At 35.5% G+C, this 13,728-nt stretch overlaps 1 protein-coding gene and 1 long non-coding RNA gene across 2 annotated transcripts in view; both read right to left on the bottom strand.

The window, feature by feature from the left end:
- LOC107422468 (TMV resistance protein N) overlaps positions 1–13,728 on the bottom strand; it is a 91,281-nt gene that overhangs the window by 50,892 nt on the left and 26,661 nt on the right. The gene's annotated exons all lie outside the window — the stretch shown is intronic.
- Positions 5,332–13,728, bottom strand: part of LOC132803227 (uncharacterized) — a 99,939-nt gene continuing 91,542 nt past the window's right edge. The window contains exon 3 of the long non-coding RNA XR_009638264.1: positions 5,332–6,457. This is a non-coding gene — a long non-coding RNA (uncharacterized LOC132803227). The remainder of the gene's footprint in view (positions 6,458–13,728) is intronic.

Raw genomic sequence — 13,728 nt, 5'->3', positions numbered from 1 at the left:
AGAGTGGAGGCATTTCTGAAAAAGGTAGTAATCCTCATGATGTTGAAGCTTCGAAAGACCCATCGCAAGTGAGGGCAAAGGGATATGGCTAAAGATTAAAAAGGGGAAAAGAGAAGGCAACAAATCCCGCAAAGTATAAAGGTCGACGTTGCAATGGATGTGGACAAATTGGGCAATCGTACGACAAAAGAAACTGTCTAACCCTCAACAATCGTAAGAAAATGATACATTTATTATTTTATTCTTATGCAATTGGAATGATCATACCTTATACAAACCATGCTGCTGATCTATGTAGGTCCTCACAAAATGAGGAAAATCCTCAATAAGCATCTGACTTTGAATCGGAAGCTGATAGTTTTACTTCTACATGTATGAAACTAAGTGGTTTCCTTATCGTCTTCAACCTTCTATTGAACTAACATGCTGCTTTTCTAATAACTTGCTTTGTTTTGGCAGGACAGCATAATAAATAATTTGGAATGACCCCCCTGGATGTGATAAAGTATTTTGCATCAGCTTGGAGGAGATAGTTTTATTCTTAGTTTGGTGTGGTTTTTTTGTCTTATTGCAAGAACTATTAGATTAGTTAGTAAACTGTGGTTGTGTAATGATAATAGACTCCATACATTACCATGTATTGTAATATGAAGTGTTGTTTGATTATTGGAATGAATGTATGCTGGTTTGCCATTTATTTTTCCAATGCAAGCCTCTCATTTTAATATATAATTTGAACTGTTCATGTAGTTTGTCATTCTTGAGGATAATTCCAAAGTATGATCATCTAGTTGTTGGCCATAATGGTTTTAGTGAATTTAGTTTATGGTATGTGTTTTTACACTATCACTGTTGATCTATGTTTTATAACTGATCTATTCCATCAAATGAAATAAGCAATGGTTGTAAATTATGTATCTCCATATTGTAAGTTATAAAGTTAGCCCCAAATACAATTTACTATTGCCTTGGATCACATAATTAACTAATAATGACTAATGCAAGTATGCCAATATGACATATTAAATTCAATACGAAGACAAGGTTCAGAGATTATGAACAAGTTTTTTAATTGTGGTAAATGCAGGTAGGATATTCCTCGATTGCTGAATCTGGAATCATTCAAGACTTGGACCTTAATTTCTGTTGAGCCGTAAGTGTCAAACTAGTGGCTAGACTTTTCATTATTTATTTATTTATTTTTGGTGAACAAGTTTTTTAGATCATAGCAGATTTTTCTCTTGTAAATAGATGCAAGATTGTTGTATATACATTGTAGATATAAATAACTAAGGTAAAGTTCTTCATTTTTTTACGTAAGATACAAAAATGGACAAGATCATTGTAACTGATTATGCTAGAAACAAGTGAAGCTGTTTAGGAAGCACAGTTGCTTGCTCTATCTTACTCTACTAGGTACATGTCTTCAGGAAGGTAATTGTATGGATTATTGACAGCCTCATGATACTCATATCTATTATGTTCTCTTGGAAGAAACTGTACTGCAACAAATGTTTCAACTTTTGAACAGATGTATTAGCATGTAATGACAGAAAAAGGGATTCGTTAGCACAGCCAAAAAAAGAAAAAAAAGAAAAAAAAATGGTTGCTCATTGTAAATTTAGCATGAATTATTTCTGCAGATTTTTTTGTTCTAATAAACCTGTTTATTTCATCTTTCTCATGTTTTTTCTATGCTTGTTTCTGCTGGTTTGCTATTCCTGCAGGTTTGCTGTTTTTGCTAGGCTTGTTTCTGATGATTTGTTGTTCATGAAAGTTTACTGTTTTATCTATGCTGTTCATGCTGGTTCTCATGCTTTTTCTATGCATGTTTCTGCTGGATTTCGTTGACTGGTGGTGGCCCAGTAGAATATTTGTGTGGTTGTGGAAGAGTTGTTATTTGCATTTTGGCCTATTGTAGAAGTAGGGAGAAATATGATTAATATAAAACTTATTTACTCTTTATATTTGAGGGAGTGGGGGAAAGGTGTTTGTTTTTTTACTAATCTATAGTTTTAATAGTCAATATGCCTTGAGGAAGTGGTTGTGGACCCCAAACTATAGTTTGTCTTTTTACTAATCTATAGCTTCACGATTACTGTTCAAGTGAACTGTTTAACTGTGTTTAAACATTTTTTTTCCTTACATTTTTTTGTTTTTGCTAAAATACCTGTGTATAAACATCAATCTCAATAAACAAAATATCAATTATTCTTTAATTCATCATATGGCCTGGTGCAAATTGATGGCCTAATATGTTTTTCCTGTATGCTTGTTGTCCTGGTTTTTGATTTTTTTTTTTGGTCATATTGCAATAACTATCAGCTTAGTTACTAAAAGAGAGTTGAGTTATGATCATAGACTCCTTAAATTGCTATGTATAGGAATTATGAAGTCTTATTTGATTATTTAACTAAATGAATGCTAGTTTGTCTTTAGTCTAGTTTGCTGTTTATTTTGCGAATGTGGTTTACTTTAGTTAGCAGGAAAGAGAAGTTGGAGATTGATGTTATACACATGTATTTTACCCAAAAAAAAAAATCTAAAAAAAAAAAATGTTTAAACACAGGTAAACAGTTTGTATGAACAGTGCGCATGAACAGTCATGTGAACAGTATGCGTGAATAGTGGTATTTATACACTAGGAAAGAAAAACAACATGCATACATCCATGCTTTTTTTGAATTCACTTTCTCAGAGTGCATGCTAATAAGTAATATGAATACATTGGTTCAAGCCTATACTGATGTGGTTGTAGGAGTTGGATAAATTTTTGCATTTTTCTTCCCCACTCAGTTGACATTTCGGGTTGTTGGGCAATTTTTATTTTTATTTTTTATTTTTTGGTGTTTTTATGAGTATTAGAGACCGATTATTACCAAAATAAATTAAGGATATCTATAGTTTCAAAGAAGCAGTATTTGAGCATTTTTTTGCTACTCAATTTAACAATATAAATTCAACAAAATGTTACTAGCATCTTTTATTGCCGTTGGTGTTTACAGTTTGAAGTGCTGTTGGATTTTTGCCTTTGTCTCCCAAGTATGGTTTCTCAGTTGTTGAGAAGTATGTAACTATTTATTGCTGCAATTATATTCATCTGGTATCTTTTATAGAGAATATTGTCTAGGTTATGCTGAATTGCAACCACTTTAATGCTAGTCATCTTTAGTTTTTTTATGTTGGTAAAATACTACTGATTAGATAAATTAGTTTGCTTAGAATTTAATGCTGCCAAAAAATGTGATTGAAGATTAATGAGAAAGCTGCTGTAGATGAAGTTCAATGGTGAAATATTAGTTTGCTCAATAGTTCTTATGGTCTATCTTTAAGTTATCATTTGGACGGGCTCACAAATATTTGAATTTATGTTCCTGCACTCAATAAATTTCTAATAAGTTAGAAGGTAAAAAAGCTCTTCATGAACTTGTACTAGACTAGTGACTTAACGTAGTATGGCAACATTGTTCTTCGAATTAGATCCTTCCTCAATCTGTAAAGTTGGTTCCGCAACAACTATACTCCTTCATGTGAGGCTGCAATGAAGCTGGACTGCAGGTAGTATTTGTACATCTTTGCCAATCACTTGTGTGGCATATAATATGTTATATTTATGTTTAGGTCCATTCAAATTTTCTTCCTGTTATTTTTGTTTTCATCGTTTGTTTCTAGTTGCTTTTGTTTTTCATTTTATTATAATTGTCTCCTTCTACAGACCTAGCGGACTTGGACTTAAAAGTCCTGATGATGATTTATTTTTCCTTTTTCCTTTTCAGCATGCAGCTTATGTTGCAGAGGAGCATAAATTATGTGTGTAGGGAGCTTATGTTGCAGAGGAACAGAAATTAAGTGCAACTTATGTAGTCTTTAGTGATAGTTAATTGTTCATTTAACAAAGTTTTCATTCAATCAAGAAAGTTATCATAGTGTACTGATGTATGTTGTCATTTTGGAACTTTTGATCTTGTTATAAGTTGCTTCTTTATTTTAGTATCTCTGTCCTTTTATCTTCAATTTATTGGCAGCAAGCATGTCATTTTTCTGTACAACCTTTAATGGGAACTATTGTGCTAATAATTGATTAATTTGTTCTTGGTGTCAATTTGCTATAGGTTTACTTATTGATACTTTTGGTGTTATTTATAGGCATGCCAACAATGATTTTTTGTTGGTTATCTAACAGTACACATCTTTTAGTTAAAAAAAAAAAGGAAAAACAAAAAGAATACAATTGGAAAAGAATTTATAGAACTTAACTTTTAGTAATTTGTTCACAACACAAACATCCAAGTTACATTTTCAAAGCTAGTGAGCTACAACAGGAACTTATACATTCATTTGGCAACATTTGTCAACATTAACTTTTCTGGTACATTTAAAATGGGTTCATGGTACAATTCAACAATCAACTTACTTCAACACACATTGTCACTAGTATGATGGCTAAAAGCTGCAATGAGCTTAAGCACCGGATGGTTCATAGCACCTTTTCTCCAGATCAATCAATCTGCACTTCAAAATGGTCTACACCATAGGTTATGGATTTTTGCTCTTAAGGATTGAATCCTAGAAAAGAAGATAGAATTTTTACTGTCAGTTCAGTAGTCAGCCAATGAAGCATATAAACTTCCCACCTTTTCAAGCATGTAAATAGAACGGTTCCTATCAAGATTTGGAAACTCACCATTCTATAAGTGTCAGCTTGCACAAGCACAAGCATAAAAGCCAACTGCTTCTTTAAGCATGACCTGTCATTTCCCTGGAAAATTTTGAACAAGAAATTATGTAGTATGACAATACATAAATTAGGCAAATGCTAATATATTCAAATAAACAGGTCAAAAATATAAGGGACAGATCAATCATGATATGAAGGGTTAGGCAAATCCAATCCATATCATAACTGCCCCAAGACTCTTTCTCTCTCTCTCTCTCTCTCCCCTTCTCAATTTTATTTAAGGATGAGATGCCCCACGACCTAGCATTTTGCAAGAAAATAAAATCGTACATGCACTAGTTCAAGAATTACATATTCTCCACCAGTTCAAACAGTTCTCATCAAAAAGTACATAAACAGATAAAACCAAATAGGTGTCGAGAAACTCAATCCTACATCTATAAATAAAACACCATTAAACAAATAGGGCTGATCAATCACTTCCACAATGATAATTTTCAAGAACACTATGAGCACTGCTCACCCACCATTACCTAAAGAACAGCTAAAAATGTGAAGCTTCTTTCATAGTAATATGAGTAATTCAGAACTCAAATCAAGCACAAAGATTTGGAAATATGTAAAGAAAAACTACTCAAACATAGTTACAGAAGTTGATGAAATATTTATCTAAAATAAACAAAAACAAATAAATTTAAATTCCTGGAAATTAGTGGAAGACTAGTCTCACATTTTGTCTTCTTGAGTAACATCTTTATGATAAGAAAACCTAATCGCTTCTTCTACCATAAACTCTTATCCATTAAAATTGATCTTCAATTCCTTTATTTAGACCCCCATATTAGTCATAGAGGATCCCAAACATCTAGGAGGAATTGATTTTGGAAGCAGAATTAATGCAATACTTAACTGCTTTTATTGGGAAGAGCTACATCTACTTAACTTGAACATTTTACTAATGACTCTTTAGGTAACAATATTTTTTAAACCAAACAAAAAAAAAAAATCTTCATATAACAGAGGGATTAGATTAACAACCAATAACAAGATGAATTACACATATGCACATGTGGTAATGCAAATAGAAAAAAATAATAACAATAATAATATTACCTGATACCAGTGTCACCAACTATACCAATTGCCATTCCACCCGCAAGCCCAGCAAGACCACAAGCAAGCCCAGAAGAGAGATGTGCATAGCCATAAAAAAGGTAATATGATTTGGCTTTAGGGTTAATACCAGTACTGATAATGAATACATTTGAAACAGGAACCTATAAAAATCATCAATGAAAGCATGCAACCCACACCAAAGGGCTACAATTATGTGAACCATATCAGCGATATAAAGGGAATAAAATGCAAATCAATTCACCAAAAAGTTCAACATACTTGACACATCATATTGCATAGTTAATTATAACAGACAATTTCAACAAAACATACAGCGAGCTTAATAGGATACATATGGTGCTTCACAAGCATAAGGTAGAATTTACTACATGATTTGTTTACCAACCGAACATACATATATCTTACTTGACTACATTACTAGGCTAACATTTTTAAGGAAATAAATAATAAAAGTACAAGGAATATGACCGTCTTAATGTCATATTGGTCGCACCTTTTAGTATTTTTCTGAATTGCTTCAAGAATATTACTAGATTTCTCCACTTCCAAAGATAAACGACGAACTTCACCGATAAGTACATCAATTTTTTCTAGTTTAGCTTCACCTTCTTTTGCCCAAATGAATCTACCACATCCTTTTTCCTGTGGCAAATAAACATTATAATTTAATTATTTTATAAGCAAAAACAAATTAAAATTTAACACATGGAACAATTATGTACAACCCATTCTCCATCTAAGCATTTCCAGAATTGACGATTTGGATTCTTATCTCTCCCTGATGTTTTTAAATGCATATATTGCCCATATGAGCACATCCGGATTGGTTAAACATCACTAGTACTTGTTACCATGCTTACACAACTAATCTCCAGCTGTGATTTCTAAAGAACATAAGGTAGGATTTAACAAGCTATAAAAACCCAAAAGACATATAAAAAAATAAAAAAAACCACCAGCAACCTTTCTACATAAATGAACAAATCTAACCTAGCAATAACAATGACTATCAAGCAATAGCAATAACAACTACTAAATATATATTAGCAAGTTTTTCCCTATTCATACGGTTTGCTTAACATTCACTTTCAACATTCCCGTACATGCTCATCCTGTCACCCCTCTTTGTTATATATTTCATGCGAAATGAAGATTCTCAAACTATATTGAATATTCTCAGAGCATCCACAAACATTATCTAACTCTTTTTGAACCTTTTCACTTCAATTAATTATTCCTATACTCCTTCAGCACAATGAAACTAAAAAATAATAAAACATACAACACATTCTACAATATTATGGTATTGTTTAACCAAACAAATGAATATAATATATTCTTCACAAAAAATAAAATAAAATAAAATAACAAATAAAAAAAATTTACATGTAACTATCACCTAATTTTCATATATGATGCAGTTGCTTAATTAATACAAAATATGCATATATTATGTTGAGAAGCAAAAGCTTAGTATGTATATATGAAAGTAGGTACGGAATTAAAGCAATTTACTACCGTTCAAATCAGCAGAAACTATAAATAGCTAGGGGGAGAAATTGTATGTGAATAATAAATAAATTGAACAAGTCGTATAGTTGTTGATATGGCTATTTATAAAAAATATAACATTCCAAATGTATTCTTTTACTTGGAGAAGGAGATGAATTCCCAAAAAAAAAAAAAAAAGGAACAGGAGTAAAATCGATTAATGGTGAGTGGAGCCTTGTGCAAATATATGCTCATGCAAAATCATTATTTATTGAAACACATTTTTGTCTAACCACTCACTTTTACATTTCCAGTCATTTCTTGACTAGCCCAATTTTTTTTTTTTTTGGGTAAAAAATATTTTTTTTATCATCACATTTCTTAAGTGAAACCGATAGTCTTTTTTTTTTTTAATTTTTTTATGCAAATGTTAAAGTTATTTTGTATGTCTAGTATAACATTGGAAGATAAATTGACATATAGAAGTTGCAAATTTAACCTGCGTACTCCCGATGGTGGAAGCACTAGAGAATCTGGTGGCCGGTGGAAGCAGCGGAGGAGAATGGCTGGAATGGATGGGGCTGAACGACTTTCCCGCAAGCTGGAGATCAGTGGCTTGCAAAATCACTGTAATGGTGGAAGTGTGGAAGTAGAGGAAAATAGAAGAGGAAGCTGTGAATGGGAAGGGGAAATGCAGAGGCAAATAGAAGAGAAAGCTTTGAAGGGGAATGGGAAATTTGGCTAAAGATCTCACGAATGGAAAGAGAAAATGCAGAGGCAAATAAAAGAGAAAGCTGCAAAAGGGAAGGGGAAATTTGGCCAAAGATCTCACGAATGGAAAGGGGAAATGCAGAGGCAAATAGAAGAGGAAGCTGCGAAGGGCTCAGGGGAGATTTTGGCCAAAATTCTCACGTGAGAGAAACTTGAAGCTGGGCCATTGATGCCAGGTGTGCAAATCCAAGGGCTCCAATTTTGATCACATGTTTGGTCTGCACAGGAGGCATGCGGTCTGTCCCCATGGTAGACTCTCTGTGTATATATATATATATATATTTTGGTTTGTAACATATATTTACAAAATAAGTTTATGTTAAAAAGAAGGTCAAGCTTAACTCAATATATAACCCTGCAAAAATGCAAATTAAGTTTGCTTTAGCGTATAATATTTATAGCCAGAAAAATAAACAAAAGTTTTCTTAGTGTCTAACGAATCCAATTCTATTTCTATCAACGGTTGTAATAGACAAAAAAATAAAAAATAAAAAAAGGGGTCACAATTTATTTTGAAGAGCAGAAAATTTCTAACGGTAAAAAAATTTGAATTTGAAATGCTAACGATAAAATAATTTGAATTTAAACACTTTGATTCCCTTAGGTATATAACCTTTCGGGAAAGAAAAAAAAATCTACTATGCCTTTCCTTTTCAATTTATTCAGATCGTCTCCTCCATCGCTTGGAGATGAATTTGTTCACCTATTTTACTTTCCCTAAGAAACCTCATTTTTTTTGTTGTTGATTCAGTTTCAACGCGTCAATAAGATGAAAAACAACAAGAAGAAGATGCGGTCAGCAGCTCTAATTTCTGGGACTGGATTTAACTTCAGGGTTGTTTCTCATACACATCAGTGATCAGTGAAGTCTCTCTGTATCATTTAAGCTCTAGTAATTCATAGCTCTCGTTGTCTTCCACATATTTTTTCCATGCCAATTTCCCCTTCTGTATGATTAAGTGTGTCTATATGTAGCTGTATGTGGGTTGAAATTCTTGTGATTTTTTTTGGACGTTAGGGTTCTGTGAATCTGAAAATGTTGCTGCTTGATGAGTGAGTGTCTTTTGAATTTAATGGCATTATTGGTTTTTTTTTTTTAATGTTTTTTTCATTTGGGGAAATAGGTTTTGATGAAAGTCAGATTTTAGATTCATTTTGGTAATGTTAGCATTTAAATCATAATCAAGACCATATGAGATTGTCAAAAAGGTTTGAAGAAACAAGAAATGGCAATATATATATATACACCAGTATGACATAAATGTATCGGTATGACATAGATGATGGTGTGTTGTTTGTGTATAGCATTTTACTATTCCTGTTCTATACGGTCTTATTGTCTATGCTGTGTGGTCCTTTTAGTCTATTCATAATGTAATTGTTAGAGTCAGTGACCTGAATTCTTGTTGACCCAATCCGAAAAGATCGCGGTGCGACCCGTTTGATGACTCTATTTTTTTGGTTGTATTTTTGAGGGTTTTAATCACTCTATTTTGCTCACCTTTTGTACAAATCTTCATTAATAAAAGTTTGCCTCCTTTTGACCATGGGTTTTTTCCGTCAAGGGTTTTCCACGTAAATCTGTGTGTTCTATTTTATTATTCTATTGCTATTGTTTTATTTTATTTTTCGTAACAAGTGGTATCAGAGCTAGGCTTGTTTTTTTTCGACAATGGCATCCGTGAAGTATGATATTCCGCTATTGGATCACGACACCAGATTTGCGTTATGGCAAGTTAAGATGCGGGCTGTTCTTACGCAGATGGATTTGGAAGATGCACTATTAGGGTTTGATAAAATGCCCTCGTCTTGGACCGCGGAAGAGAAACAACGGAAGGATCGTAAAGCCCTAACTCAAATTCAACTTCATCTCTAATCAGATTCTGTAGGACGTTTTGAAGGAGAAAACTGCCATTGCATTATGGCTGAAATTGGAGCAATTGTGCATGATGAAAAGTTTGACTAGCAAATCGCATCTGAAGCAGCGATTGTATTCTCATCGTATGTCTGAAGGTACGTCTTTGGCTGATCACTTAACTGTCTTTAAGGAAATTGTTGCTGATTTAGAGGCTATGGAGGTTAAGTATGAGAATGAGGATTCAGGGTTGATTTTGCTATGTTCGCTGCCTTCTTCATATTCGACTTTTAGAGACACAATTTTATATAGTCGTGATACTCTTACTTTGGAAGAGGTTTATTGTAACACCCCGTCCCAAATCGCACCGGAATCCGTGCACGTTGACCGAGGTTGACCGTTGACCGTTGACCGAAGGGGGTCAAAAGTTGACTTTTTGACTCGGTGGGAATTTCGAGTTGACCAGGGTACCGTGGCGAAGTGCATGACGCCCTGAGTTCGTAGACTAGTAGCACGTCGAAAACGGAGCTACGGTTTGAAAGTTATGGGCAAAACAAGTTGAAGTGTAAACTGTCTAAAAGGTGCCGGGAGTTGACTTTTTCTTGTGATGTAATTGTGAGTTGACTCTTGTATGGTTGTAAAGTACTCGTCGATACGAGTTCATAGACTAGCGGCATGCTTAAATCGGACATGTGGTTAAAAAGTTATGGACGTTTGAAGTTTACCGGATACCGTATTATTTTAATGTTTTTGGGTCGTGAACAGTGAAATGCCACGTGTCAGCTTCTGAGTGGTCCACGTGGCATGAACAGTGTCACGCAGGGTTTTAATTTTGAAAAACTCTCGGGGAAGAGAGAGAAAGAGAGAGAAGAGAGAGAAAGAGAGAAAGGAGAGAGAAAGAGAGAGAGAGGACCCGCCGGCCGCCAGATTGCCCACCTCATTTCCGGCAAAACCTCCAAATTTCACGGCGAACGGCCGCCGGACGCGCCCGGATCGGACGTCCGAAGTTTGGCGGCGATTTTTCCCCCTCCACCGCCGGCCACCGCGAATCGGCACTATTCCGGCCGATATACAGTACACGCGCCATACACCCATCATCCTCTCCTCAAGTCCGGCCTACCCACCAAAAATCACGGCCATCGGACCACCGATGCGCCGGGATCGGAGCGTTTTCCGGCGAGGGGTCGAAAATCTTCAAACGGTGATTTCTCCGCCGTCCGACCTCCGTTTTGCTCACCGTCGGTCCCGTTGGATTGCTCTCCTCACGATCTACAAATCTGCAAAATTTCACAGCAAACGGCCACCGCCGGAAAATACTGTTCCGGCGACGGTTGCCGGTGACGTGGCGGCCCGCCGGAAATTACTGTTCCGGCGAGTACCCGAAAATTCCGGCCAGCTCCAGTCCGCAGTGTTCGACCTCCTGAACTCAAATCCGACTTCCGTTTCCGCCAATTCGCGACGGTTTGGGAGAATTGCGGAGCCGAAACCCGAAAAGCTTCCCGACGAAATTCAAACCCCGTCGGGTACGATCATCGAAAATTAAGACCGGATCTGTGATTAGCATCACTCGAGCTTCGATTCGGTATATGATTCGTAAATTTTAGTTATCGTTTGTGTTTTGACCCCCCGGGTACCGGGTATTATTTACCCGAATAAAATATTAATTTATTTGACTATCTGTGAATTTTGTTCTAGGAGCACCGGTGAGTCGTAGAATTGATCCCGTAGTGGATCATGGGTTAATTGCGTGCTCCAGGTGAGTGACCCACCTTCAAATTAATTTTGGGAATTTAATTGGTGAATATATAATGTGTGATTTAAATAATTGGAATTTAATTTCTATGTGCCAAATATTTATTTGAATTATTGTGGAATTATTTGTGAATTTATTGGATTTAAGAAAATGTGTATTTCACCAATTTATGCCATGTGGAATTATTTTATGGTTTTGAGGATTTTGAAATTGGTGTGGTTTTAATGGTAAATTGGGCACGATTCGATTTTCAAATATTTCAAGGAAAATATTTGGTTATGTTGGTGATTTCAATTTTTATGAAATATGCCCATAAAATATTATGGGATTTGATTATGATATTTCGAGAAATTATTTATGCTTGGAAAAAATGTGGATATTTGAATTGATGGATTTGGGAGTTGGTGGATTTGAAAATCATGGAATTTATGGCATTGATTACAAAGAAATTGTGGGAAAATTCCCGGTTCAAGCGGATGGATTATGCCCGCTATGCTTATGAAAAATGTGAAATTTGTTTTATGATTTAAATTTATGGATTTTATAATTTTTAGATGCACCGTGCACGTACTGGTGTTCTGATTATGTGATATGGTATATGTGATATGGTTAGTGTGCACACGGTTGTGATTAGCGCGCAGGTGGGTGTGAGTAGCGCGCGGTTGATATTATGAGGGTGTCCTGTGCATGCCATCGGAGAGGGCGGCCACCCCCCTTTGGCCGGGACACCAGGTTAGCAGCGGCGCTGTGGGACGCCACGCGACCGTATGCCGGTTTCTTTCTATAACCTCCTGTCTGGCGGTACCTTGGGACGCTGGGTACTGTTGGCGCCACTGGTATATAGTGGGTGCATCAAATGATTTTCAGAACTGTGTTTTAAAAATAAAATGTTTGGAAACTGAATTGGAATTAAAAATATAATTGTTATCGCTTCTGGTATTTAATTGATGTCTTGGTTTTCGGGGAATATGGATAAAGGGTTTTGTGAAATTGTTTTAAAAGGGGAACCTTTCCAACTGAGAGAATTGTAAGGGTTTTGAGAGAAAATATTATTTCCAAATAATTATTATTTATACTTATTACTGTGATATTATATGGTATAGTAGTAGGGTCGCTCACTGAGATGATTAGCATCTCACACTCTTAAATTCCGTTCCTCTAGGTACCAGGTTGTCGGTGTTCACGCGGAGCGGACTTGATCTTCCTTGCTGTTTTAGTTCGGCAGTACCCTGTTATTCTTTTATTGCAGTTGTAATATTTTTTTCACTCTTGTTGTATTTATTTTGCACTGGATTACTGTATTTATTTTTTTAAGTGCTGCAATTTGTGGAATCGATTTGTAGTACTGTGGGAGGAATAAGGGGATAATTTTAGAAGTGTGTTTTCAGTGCAGGGAATTTTGTGGTAAGTAAATCCCTTAGGGGAGGCTCTGCCGGATTTTCCGTTGGAAGGTTCGGTAGGGTTTCCCTGGGATCAGGGCTGTCTAGGGTTCCGGGGAAGGAATTCTGGACGGGTCCTGACATTTATAATGCTTTGTTCTCTAAGGAAAAGATAAAGGAGCTTATAGTGGGATCCAGGATTCAGGCAGAAGGTCTTGCTATTAGAGGCAGGACGCAAGAGAGGAATTTTGGTGGTGACGGAAGAGGCAGATCAAAATCAAGTAACAAGGAAAAGGTGTGTAGGTATTGCAAGAAGAAAGGACACATTAAATCAAAGTGTTATAAATTACAGAATAAGAATAAGAGGGCTGCTGCTAATCAAAAGGGAAGGCAACAGGACAGTTCAGGCCAAGCCATTGTTGCAGAAGATAATTACAGTGATGGAGAGCTCCTTGTTGTCTCTGATAACTCGAAACCTGGTGATGAGTGGATTCTGGATTCTGGCTGTACGTTTCATATGTGTCCCAATCGGGATTGGTTTTCAACATATGAAACTGTATCTAAAGGTGCTGTGTTGATGGGAAATAATGCATCTTGTAAGATTGCAGGTGTTGGAACAGTCAGGATTAAGATGTTTGATGGAGTTGTCAAGACACTGGGGGAT

This window comes from Ziziphus jujuba, chromosome 3 (genome assembly GCF_031755915.1).
Source record: "Ziziphus jujuba cultivar Dongzao chromosome 3, ASM3175591v1".
Taxonomy (NCBI): Eukaryota; Viridiplantae; Streptophyta; class Magnoliopsida; order Rosales; family Rhamnaceae; genus Ziziphus; species Ziziphus jujuba.
Note: the sequence above shows the minus strand (reverse complement) of the source record. Positions and strands in the feature narration are given on the sequence as shown.